Genomic DNA, 12,684 nt, shown 5'->3' on the forward strand with positions numbered 1-12,684 from the left:
ATAAATTTAATTTATGTTAATTATTTTATTTCCTAATTTTAATTTGACATTTAAGTCAAAATTCACCTCTAGGGGTAAAATGACCAAAATGCCTTTCATGGTGCTAATCGGGTTATTTTTATTATTTTATACTAATTTATAAATTCTCTAAACTTTAATTTATTTTTCTCAAAATTTTTTTTTCCTATATTTTTTTTAATATTTATTTCATTAATTTATGTCTCCTCACTATAGTTTAAGTATAGTTCCAGACATCCTGACTGTCGGAACAGACATTAGTTGTCGGAACAGTAAAATATACGGACTACTTACGGTGAGGGCGTTACACCAGGAGTTGCATATCTTTGTTTTAAAGTTTAAGGATTTGAAAGTGGTAGTTCCTAAATCACTGCAATTAGGAGGAATAATAGCACATCATACTTCTAGTTTGAATGATTATAAGAAGAAATTACTGTATGCCACATACAACTTTTCTCTTAAACAGATTCAGAAACACTTACACATTAAAAGTTTTTTATATGATAATTTGTCTTTATGTTGATGACATGCTTATAATTAGAAGAACTATAAGGTTATATTATGATGCTAAAGCTCATGGTGAATGTGTTAAAGAAGGTAATAAGATTTATGTGCATAAGTCGAAAAATACTTTTCATATGCATAAATCCTAATTCATATTGATTGTGTCTATCACTAACTAGGTGGAGATATTGTAAAAAATATTAGTGATAAGAAAATTTATCTTATTTTGAAAGAGTTATGTCTATTCATTAAAAGACATCAAAATGAACTATTTATTATCGATAGTTATATTTGTTTTAAAATGTGTAAATGAACAAATATAATTGTTATAAGAGATACAAAGTGAATGGTTGTATCTATTCTAAGAGGCATAAGTGAATAGATGTAATTATTCTAAGAGATACAAAGTGAACGGTTGTATCTTTTGTAAAAGGTATAAGTGAATAAATATAATTGTTCTAAGAGATACAAAGTCAATGGTTGTATCTGTTCTAAGAGGCATAAGTGAATAGTTGTATCTGTTCTAAGAGGTATAAGTGAACGGTTGTATATGTTCCAAGAGGCATAAGTGGACATATGTAATTATTCTAAGAGATACAAAGTGAATGGTTGTATCTGTTATAAAAGGTATAAGTGAACAGATTTAATTGTTCTAAGAGATACAAAGTGAACGATTGTATTTATTCTAAAAGGTGTAAGTGAACAGATATAATTATTCTAATAGATACAAAGTGAACTATTGTATATGTTCGAAAAGATACAAATACTTTACAAATAGCAGTTTGGAACAAAAATCTATTAACTTTTCTTTTTTTGTCTATTCTCTTCATTTTTACCTATAATTAATATTATTGTTCTTTAATTTATTCTCCGGAGAATTTTAAAATTGCTGTCTAGATTTATATTTTGGTTATTATCCTTGATGGATCTGCCTAAAACTACCTAACTGTAACATAGTGGGGGTTTTACTCTTTGTCAATTTCATTATATTGAGGGAAGTAAATACTCTATATTATATTTATTGCAAATTCACTAGAAATTTTGGTAGAATAATTGCTCAAATTGAGTGTGCTATTGCTATTGGTAACTTAATGTATGCTATGTATTGCACTACTCCTGATATTGCTTTTGCAGTATGTAAATTATTAAGATATACTAATAATCCCAGTGTGAAATATTGGAAAGAAATTTCAAGGGTTTTGGATATTTAAAAAAGAAATTATAAACTATAGATTATTTTGTGATAAATTTCCAATTGTGCTAAAACCATATAAAGAGTTGTATCCATGCAAAGAGTTGTGTCCCTTGGCTAAAAGATGTAACTAAATAAAAAGATGCAATTCTTCTTAATAGTTATATGTATGAAGAGATGAATTTATTGACCAAAAGGTTGATACATTTTGAGTAGTAAATATAAGAGCCTTACAAGTCATTTGTAAGAAGTGACAAAAGGACAAATAATTATGCATTTGTGTGTGTGTACAAGTTTAGCTTGATTCTTTATTGTTGGATACTCTCATTTTAAACAAGTTATGGAGCAATTTATTTCTACAAATAAGGTACATATCTAGATTGAATTATTTATGTAGTTCATGTTATAAATATGTTATTATATGGTTGACTAGTGAAACAAATATGATGGAGATCCTAGGGTTATACAAATGCCAATTAGATAAGTAGTACTAAAGATAATAAGTCAACCTTTGGTTGGGTGTCCACTTTAGGTGGAGGTTCTGTTTCTTGGGCATCAAAGAAATAAACTTGTATAACTCATTCTACGGTAGAATCCGAATTTATAACTTTGGCAAATGTTGGTAAAGAAGCAGAATAGCTAAAAAACTTGTTACCGGATATTAAGTTGTGACTACAACCTGTGTCATCTATCTTTTTATATTGTGATAGTCAAATCATGATGGCTCAAGCTTATAGTAAAATATACAATTGAATGTATATACATATAAGCTTAAGACATGAAAATATAGGACAATTCATCTCTAATGGTGTCATTACCATGTTATGTTAAATCCTATAATAATCTAGCAAATCCTTTAATAAAATCGCTCTTGAGAATTATGATCATAAGTATATGTGCTCATTAGGATTTAGAATATTCCATTAAATTTACTACTGATGGGAACCCTACTTTATAGTATTATTACTAAATAAAGTTTAAAGGGTAACAACAAGTTATTAGTAAATGTTGTAATTAAGTACTTAGTGTACTAAGTTAATGAAATCATGATAAGTATTTATACTCTTAATGAAGTTTAATATTATTACAAAAGAAATTTCACCTATATGAACATAGAAAGTGGTGCCGCTTCAACAAAAGTGAGAATAACTTTTATAAATGTTCATGAAAATAGGAGGTAGCATAAGGCCATATTCGTGTTAAAATTTTGATGAACTTTTTAAGTCGAACTAATTGATTCGTGTATGTAGTATTTACAGTTCTATTTAATAAGAATCTAGGTTTAAGCTAAGGCCACTATGTTTTCTTTAGAACTTTGAAATACTTACACTAAGGAAAAGTTTAAATCGAAAGATACTTTTTATTATGCATGAAACAATGGGATCTAATAATACAAGCTAAGTGAGAGATTGTTATAAATAGCTTGTATATTAGATAGTATAGAGAAAAAGAATTCCTAGATTGTTAAAATATAAGAAAGTGAAGGAATGACAAGAGTGAAATGTATATAAAATTATATTTATATAAATAAATATGTATTATTCTATTATGGCACTTGGCACGTATATATGTGAAATAAAATAATTATCTTATTGTAATTTCTGTAAATAAATTACGAACAGATATATTAACAAGCAGATATGTCTATTAATAAACAGACATGTCTATTAATAAACAGACATGTCAATTCTATACAAACAATCACAACTGTTTATATAGGTTTCTGTTAATAAACAGACATGTGTATTCTATACAAATAGTCACAACTATTTGTATAGGTGTCTGTTAATAAACAGATATGTCTTTTACACAAACAGTTGTATCTATTGGAGATAGATAGATGTATCTACCTAGAAAAGGTGCCATAACTTTTCACTTTATAAATATGGATGAGTTTTTTTAATCTAAATATATACTACTTCTACATCTTCTTCTTTTCTTTTAGTCTCTCTAAATTCAGTTTGTATAAAGAGTTCTTAAAGGAAATCTTCAGGAGTTGCTGTCTGCAGATTTCAGGCTTTGTTGTATCCGGGAGTTATATTGTCATAACTCTACAGCAATCTAATAGTGGGGGCAATTAATACCTTAAAGATAGTAATTCATCACGCCTCAAAGTCTACTTTATACCCATTGCCTCAACAGAAACGTCCCTATAGGATCCACCCTTCGTTGCACCATAAAAAATCCCCGGTGGAGAAGGCCCTATGGGGAAACTTGGAGCAAAAGCATGCATCCCGATATTTCTATAATCCACAACTCCAACGTTACTACTTTCACTCTCCATCTCAGGATAGCGGTTGAGGAACACAGCGGGATGCTCAACATAGTCATCAAAACCTAGCTTCCCCATAGCCCAGAGAACATCCTCGGTTGTGATAGTCTTGCGCTGCTCGCGTTGGCAACGATCATTGGCCTCTCCAGTGATGAAGCTTATTTTCTCAGAGACGCATTCTTGAACGGTTTTCTTAGCATCATCAGGGATTTTAGCATGAGCTGGGAGAATGCGATGCATGATACGAATCACATTAGCAATTGGCATGCATTGGTCTTGTTCGCGGACCGTGCATTGCAGCGATTAGTGGAGCTCGTTGGCTTCTGCCGCAGTTGATGACTGCCTTCGTTGGGCTTGCTACGGCTGAGAGTGTTGGGGAGGCTCGGAGGATTGGTGTTTGAGTGCTCTAAATCCATGCCTGGACCTGGAATCAAAAGGTAGCGTGAATTGTTAAAAAGGAATCAGGTTTGCAGTTTATCTCTTTTGTCTGTTATTAATGCCACCTCAGCAGAAGATCGACAACAAAAACAAAGTAGCTGACCAAACGGGTAATTTTCTTTTTTTTTTAAAAAAAAAGGAATAAATGCCACCTCAAAAAGTTGCATGGTTATGTGCCTCAAATGGGTCCCACATAAATCGACCAGAAGCAGAATGTACGTAGGGTACACACCTAACCCAAGAGTAGGGCCAAGTTCATGTTCAGTGGATCAGGGTCAAAGTCAATACCTTTTTGTAGTTTTTTACTCTTTCCCATGTTTTATTCTACATCCTAAAGAAATCCATCAGCATGAAGAAGAAAACTAGAAAATTTTCCTTCATTTAAGATCAAAGGAAAACGATCAGAAAGAATCTGTATACCAGAAAATGAATTTTGAAATGAAATTAAAAAAATCAAAATAAAAATATTGATTTCAAAGATAATACAAGAGCTCATTAATTACTTTTACAACCTTTTAATAAAAAGAGGAGAGACTCCATTGACGGAGTGGCTGAGTGAGTCAGCAGCCATTGCATGCATGCATGCCTGCCACGTCATTAAGGGAATTTGCATGTAGTCTATCACCACTGATCTTGGCTAGATACATGCATGTAAATAAATAATTTCCTTTCTCTTTCAAAGATATCAAGCAAGAACACTAGAAGAACATATAAGGGTACCCCCAAATCATGAAGAAACCAAAGGGAAATGAGCGTTAATCAAGCAAAAATTAATGAAAATAAAAGAAAAACTCATAAGCCATTACTCCAAACCTCACCAGAGCCGATGCTAGAGCTGGCTACTGGCTGTTTTGCTTGCTTGCGATAGCGATGGAGCCTGCCTCCACTTTCCATAGATTTTTTCCCTATATATCAAAAACTATACTGTTTTATAAATATATTGGTCTCTTCAATGGGCAGTAGATAATCGCAAATTATTGAATATATTTGATGCATAAAAAAAATAATGTATTAAATATCCATATAAAAGTATTGTATTATAAAATTATAAAAATGAAATTTATTATTTTATAACTGAAAATGCATATACTTAATAATTTATCACAGTAGACCGCTCCAAGCTTGCGGTTATTTGTAGACCCAAGCTCCAAGCTCCAGGGATGAAACTATACTTAGCAAACCGACGTTTATAAGGAGGAACGCAGTGTAGCCGGTGAAATCTGATTGGCTACCAGGGTTGCTTTTACTAGGAGAAACAGGTGGTCGGTCAATCAACGTCAAGTTTTTAGCATTTGAAAAAAAATAACTGGCTTTGATTACGTGGTCATAATTAATGGATTTTTTTTTAAATAAAAAGATATACGATGTGATTTATTTATTAAATATATAAATTTTATATATTTATATTTTAAATTTAATAAATTAAATTTAAATAAATTTTTTTAATTAATTATGGTGGCTAACGCTCTTAAATTAATTACATGTAACTAATTATGGAGAGTTTTCAAGGTGCTATTCCACATATTTCTTCTCTTGAATATATATTTTTATTATTTTAATATTAGTATAGTAAAATAGTAATTTTGAGTGTCTTTTTTTTTTTTGACATTTTGTATTAGGTAAAATCAAGTGATTTTTTTATCAAATTTTTGACAATTAAAATTGTTTTTACTTGCATTATTGAAAAGATAATAAATTATATATTTTGATTAGAAAATACATTTCTTCTTTATACTATCACCTTATAATGTTAATTAATTAATTAATTAATATTTTATTCGTTCCAAAAAATAATATTCTTTTCTTTTTTATTTATTTCAAATTATAGGTTATTTTTTTTAATAATAATTTATTTATTAACTAATTAATATGTTTCTAATTAATATACATCTAAAAAGTAAAATCTATTAGTTTCAAGAATAATTTAGTAGCATTAGTTATTTAATTTAAAAATGGGGTAATGTGAGTGAAGGATATATTAAGAAAAGACTAAATAAAATTTCTTACTTTAACTATATTAACTATATTTTATTAATTCATGTGAAAATAGAAGTAAGTATATTTAAAAAAAAAAAGAGTGATTTTATTTTTAATTCTATTAAATTTATTTTATTTTTAATTTAAAAAATATTTTTTATAATAAAATCAAAGATTAGTAAACTGTTATTTGTACAATTAACTTTCCATACAAAATAAATACATAAAATCAACAATTCAACAAGACATATTAGTTTCATTTTATCCCATATCATCCATAATAATCGGAAACTCACCGCAACTCGCTTCATTTGTCTTTCATTCTTCACACATACATATATCAGGAGCGGGCCGCGACATATGTCTATACAGAATAAAAATTAGCTAACTAATTAATATTATGCACTTATTCTATCTCATTCCTAATAATCGGAAACCTAATATAGCTCACTCCATTTGTCATTTATTATTATACACACGCACAATCGAACAAGATAGATATTTTCATTTTATCCTATCTTATCTCTAATAATCGGAAATCTACCGCAGCTCTCTCCATTTGTCTTTCATTCTTCACAAAAAATCATATATACATATATCAGGGGGTGAAGCGTGACATTTGCCTATATAGAATAGAAATTAGCTTATTAATTGTTTTGCACTCATCCTATCTCATCCCTAATAGTCGGGAACCTACCATAGCTTTCTCCATTTGTCTTTCATGATAATAATAATAAAAATAATAATATATGCCCATATAAAATACAAATTAGTTAATTATTTATTTTCTCCACTTTTATCTGTCATTTTTCAAAAGTTATTTTATTTATAATTATTTAATTATTTTGAAAATATCAAAGTGTATTAATTATTTTTTTCAATTTTATCTTTATTTCTACGGAACAATAAGTATTTGTATAATTTCTTAAAATCTATTTTAACACCTCCCCTTTGTCTTTTAATTAGGTGAGATAAAAGAGTATTTTAATCAAATTAAGGAGTATTTGTTATATTTAGGTGATTTAATTATTTTCTTAATCATCTTATAAAAATTTTAAAGGACATATAAAAATGGACGGAGGGAGTGATTGTTTTGCACTCTAGGTTCTCTTCTTTCTCCACACATATTCTTCTAGCTAGCTCTTAATGATTTGGATGGAGAATGTATGATTTTGAACTTGGTTGTGCAACGGTGTTGGCTATAATTTGTTTTGGAAATGATATGATTTCGAATTTTCAAAAGTTCTGATTATATGCAATTGTTTTCATAATAATAATAAATACTCCGTTTGTTTGTCACTAATCAATTTCATAAAAGATTTCCTTAAAAAAAAAAGTTTTAATTTATTGATATTAAAATCAACTCTAAAATTATGAGATGATAAATTCGAATACCGAACAATTAACATGTGATGAATCTATGAATTACTCATATATTCAAATTAGTAGTAAGTTAAGTGTTTATTTTATCACATAGTAGATAAAGAAAATTACAAATTTAATAAATTTTTTTTATCTTAAATATGTTTTTACCTTCTGTAAAGAGAACAGACAAAATTATACATATGATATTATAATTTTTCATCTCATATTTTTTACTTTTATATTTGTTGAAGCAATTTGTAAATTAATAAACAATGTAAATATAACAATTCGTTAAAATTAATAATTATTTTTTTAATAGTAACAAATTTAAGTGAGCAAAGGCTCTCTCAATTCAAGATTAGGATATATCACCAACCTTATTGAAGGAGTATAATTTTAATACCTCTAACATCATATATATCTATCTTTAAAAGATGAAAATTTAAACTATGGTGAATTTATAGATTATCCATATGTTGAAGTTATGGCAACCGGTTAATTAAGTCCATAAGTTTGTTTGGTAACGTATCCTTTTAATAAAATGAATTGAGGCTAACTTTAATTTATTATAATAACCTATAGTTTTATACCTCTAACATCACTTATATTTATCTTTAAATGATAAAAACTTGACATTTGATAAATCTATTTGTATATTAAGCATGTGTTCAAATAAATAGTCATTAATGTATCTATTTTATAACAAAGTAAATAAAAAAAGATAAATGAAATTTTAATAATTTTTTAATTAATTAATTTATTCCTTTTAGTCCTATCACTTTCTTGTTTAGACAGATATAATGCATGTTGTCAAACTGAGAAGAGCCACCGCCAAGGCTAGCATCTGAATCAGACACATCCCTGTAGTATCCGCCCATATTTGCATATGAAAAATCCCTGGTGGAGGAGGCCTCATGGGGAAACTTGGAACAGAAGAAAGCATCCCAATATTTCCATAATCCACAGCTCCAACGTTACTGCGCCTAAGGATGGCATCGCGTACAGAGCTAGGCTCATTCTCCGTCTCACAATAGCGGTTGAGGAACACAGTGAGAGGCTCAACATAGTCATCAAATATCCAGCTTTCCTATAGCACAGAGAACGTCCTCAACAGTGATAGTCTTGCGCTGCTCGGGCTGGCAACAATCATTGGCCTCTCCAGTGACGAAGCTTATGTACTCAGAGACGCATTCTTGGATGGTTTCTTTAGCATCATCAGAGATTTCAGCATAAGCTGAAAGAATGCAATGGATGATGCGAATCACATAGGCTATTTGCATGTACTGGTCTTGTACATAAAATTTTTTTGACTGATTTTAGTAACTATAATTACTTATATATTAGTTACTGATTCAAATCCTCTCTTTGAGCTATTCCATATATTTCGTCTCTTGAAAGTTAAATTATTTTATAGTATTGCCTTATATATATATTCATCATTCTTGGATATGCCGTAAATTAATTATTTATAATATTTTGAAAGAAAGGGCAAAGAAACCAGGTTACAAGGGGTAAGTCCTCAAGTAAGCCAACCCACTGATATCATGCGGCAGCAAGTTAGCTAGACCCAGAGGAGGATCATCAAAGTAGTGATAGCCCAACCTCAGCGAGTGACCCAAGTGAGCAAGCCAATCCGCACTGCCATTACTTTCACGAAAATATGATGAATATAAACTTCCCAGTCTCCGTGAAGCAATTCCTTAATAGCAAAGAACAGACTAGAACAATAATTAGCAGCAACCTCATCCTTATCAAGACAAGAAATTACAAAAGAACTATCAGTTTCCAGCGCCACCCTTCTCAATCCTTTATTCCACGCAAGTTGTAAACCAAGAAGAACCCCCCAAGCCTCCGCCATAATAATTGAACAGGTGCCAAGATTAACAGAAAAACCTCCAATCCAATTTCCTGTATGCGAACGAATCAACCATCTGCAGAAGCAGCAGAGAAGGCAGCAAGAAAAGAGCCATCAGTGTTGATTTTAAACCAATCCACCATAGGAGGACTCCAGCTAACCCAAACAGTCCTACGACTATGGAAAGACACCACTTGGCTGCCCAGAATATCCCCAGAATTCAAAATATCTTTTGCATAAGCCAAAAGCACAGAACCACACACAGCAGGTCTCACAAAAGAATCATAAAAAATCAGGGCATTTCTCCATTTCCAGTGGAACCAAAATGCAATAACAAAAATAATATTCCAGCTAATGGCCTTCACATGATCCTGAGCGTTACTCAAATTACTGTCCACCTAAATATCCAAATTAAATGTAATAAAAAAAAAAAATCTCTTCTGGCAACAGGAACCAAATCCAACCACATATTTTTTGCAACCACACAATCCCGCATCAAATGTATCAAAGACTCAGGATACAGTAAACAGCATGGACAAGACACATCCTCAGTCAAGTGTCTTCTTCATCTTTTCACATTCGTAAGCAATCTATGGTGGAGAAGAAGCCACAAAAAAGTGAGAATCCGCTTTTTGGACCTGGCCAACTCCAAACCTTCTTCCATTTACTATCACTATCTACCCAGCTGGAACTAGCAAGGGCAGAATAAGCACTCTTAACAGAAAACTGCCCATTCTGAGTAAAACCCCAACAAATAGAGTCCATTCCCCTACCAACACCAGGAACTCTCATAGCCGCGATTTTTAAAATAATGAAATTATTTATAATATTAGTATAGTAATTTTGAGTTTTTTTGGCATTTTTTATTAAGTCAAATCAAGTGACTTTTTTTTTCTCAATTTTTTTATCGATTAAAGTTGTTTTTACTTTACAATATTGAAAGATAAATAAATTATATGCTTTGATTAAAAAATATATATGCGCTTTGCACTCTCACTTCATAATGTTAATTAATTAATTATTTATTTTTTTAATTGTGTTAAATTTACTTTTATATTTTAATTAAAAGTATATAATTTATAATAAAATAAAAAATAAGAAACTGATATTTGTAATATTGACTTTTTATATATAATAAATATGTAAACTCAAAAACCAAATAAAATAAATTAATTTCATTTTATCATATTTTACTCTTAATAATAGAAAATTTACTGCAGCTCCCTCTATTCATCTTTATTTTTTATATGCATACAATCGAATAAAATAGACTTTATCCTATTTCATTCTTAAATATTGAAAATCTATCACAGCTCGCTTATTAAAGGCGAGACGGGTAATATGTGTCTATATAGAATAGAAATTAGCTAATTAATTATTTTACACTTATTTTATCTCATTCCTAAAAGTTGGAAACCGACCATAGCTAGTTTATTTTTTTTATTCTTTATTATATATATATATATATATATATATATATTAATTAAAGGTGATGAGATATGACACATGGCTATATATGATAGAAATTAGCTAATTAATTTTTTTTTTCATTCTACGTTATCTTCTTTCTCAATACATATTATTCTAGCTACGTCTTGATGATTTAGATGGAGAATATATAATTATGAACTTGGTTGTGCAACGGGGATGGTTATAATTTGTTTTGAAAATAATATGATTTTGAATTTTCTAAAGTTCTGACTATTGATGAGTATATGCAATTGTTTTCATAATTAAAAAAATATTATTTATTTTTCATCAATCAATCTCACAAAATGATTTTTTTTTTTAAAAATAAGTTTTAACGTAGTAATATTAAGTCTAACTAATGAACTATGAGATTTCGAATTTAAGTTCTTATCAAAATCAATTATATTGAAAAAAAAATCTCTTTAAAAAAATTGAAAAAAAAAATCTCTTTAAAAAATTAAAAAAAATCAGTTTCCAGTTATTTCAATTATAAAATTCCTTTTGAAAATAATAAAATATTTATTTATGGTATTCTATGAATATCAAGACCAAGCAATAATTTTTCTCCTAATTAACTATGCAAATAAATAATTAATTTTGGGAAGCTTTTATATATATATATATATATATATATATATATATATATATATATATATATATATATATATATATATATATGGGGAAAAATGGCTTTTAATAAGGCGTAAGGGTGGATGAAATTATCTGTATGTACTTAATTTATTCGTTTTTTTTTTGAAGGAAATTTAATTTATTAGTTTTAATAATTACTACTCTTTCACAAAATAAATTCGACTGCGGAACTAATTAACATGCACTTTTTAGCTTTTAAAAGGATGACTTGTGAGGTAAAAGAAAATTATGTTTGAGCTAAAATACAATAAATTATTATAAAATAGTAAAGTGAGTATTAGCGTTAATTAATTAATCAAACATTGTAATTAGCATGGTGGTGATATACATATCATAATAATAAGCAATCATAATCAACAAAATGTGAAGAGATTTGGACGAATACATAAGTTTGTTTCGTAACATATCCTTTCTCAATAAATTGAGTTCAACTTTAATTTATTACCCATAGTTTTACACATCTAATACATCACTTATACTTATCTCTAAATGATAAAAACTTGACATATATAGATCATCCAAATGTCTAAATAGATAATCAGTAATATCTTTATTTTATAACACAAGAAATAAAAAAAGTTAAATTAAATTTTAATAATTTCCTTTCTCTTAAAAAATTATATTTCTTTACTTTGTTAAAAAAAGACAAAAATTATAAATAAATTAATGATATTTTAATTTTCATCTCACATTTTTTTAGTTTTGTATTTGTTGAAGAGTAAAGGAAACATCGCAATATGTCAAAATTAATAATTGTTTTTCTTGATATAGTAAAAAGTTTAAGAGAAGACTCTTTCAATTCAGATTAGGATATACCACCAATTTCATTAAAGGATTATAATATTTGTACCTCTAACATCTATCTATCTATAAAGATGAAAATTTGATACACGGTAAACATATAGATTATCCATATGTTCAAATTAGTAGCCAGACAATTAT

At 28.7% G+C, this 12,684-nt stretch overlaps 2 pseudogenes; both read right to left on the minus strand.

Moving 5' to 3' along the window:
* Positions 1-3,830: 3,830 nt before the first annotated feature.
* On the minus strand, positions 3,831-5,318 carry LOC131179382 (nuclear transcription factor Y subunit B-1-like; annotated as a pseudogene).
* A 3,200-nt stretch (positions 5,319-8,518) lies between these two features.
* On the minus strand, positions 8,519-9,052 carry LOC131179383 (nuclear transcription factor Y subunit B-9-like; annotated as a pseudogene).
* Positions 9,053-12,684: the final 3,632 nt, after the last annotated feature.

This window comes from Hevea brasiliensis, chromosome 4 (assembly GCF_030052815.1).
Source record: "Hevea brasiliensis isolate MT/VB/25A 57/8 chromosome 4, ASM3005281v1, whole genome shotgun sequence".
In the NCBI taxonomy this organism is placed as follows: domain Eukaryota; kingdom Viridiplantae; phylum Streptophyta; class Magnoliopsida; order Malpighiales; family Euphorbiaceae; genus Hevea; species Hevea brasiliensis.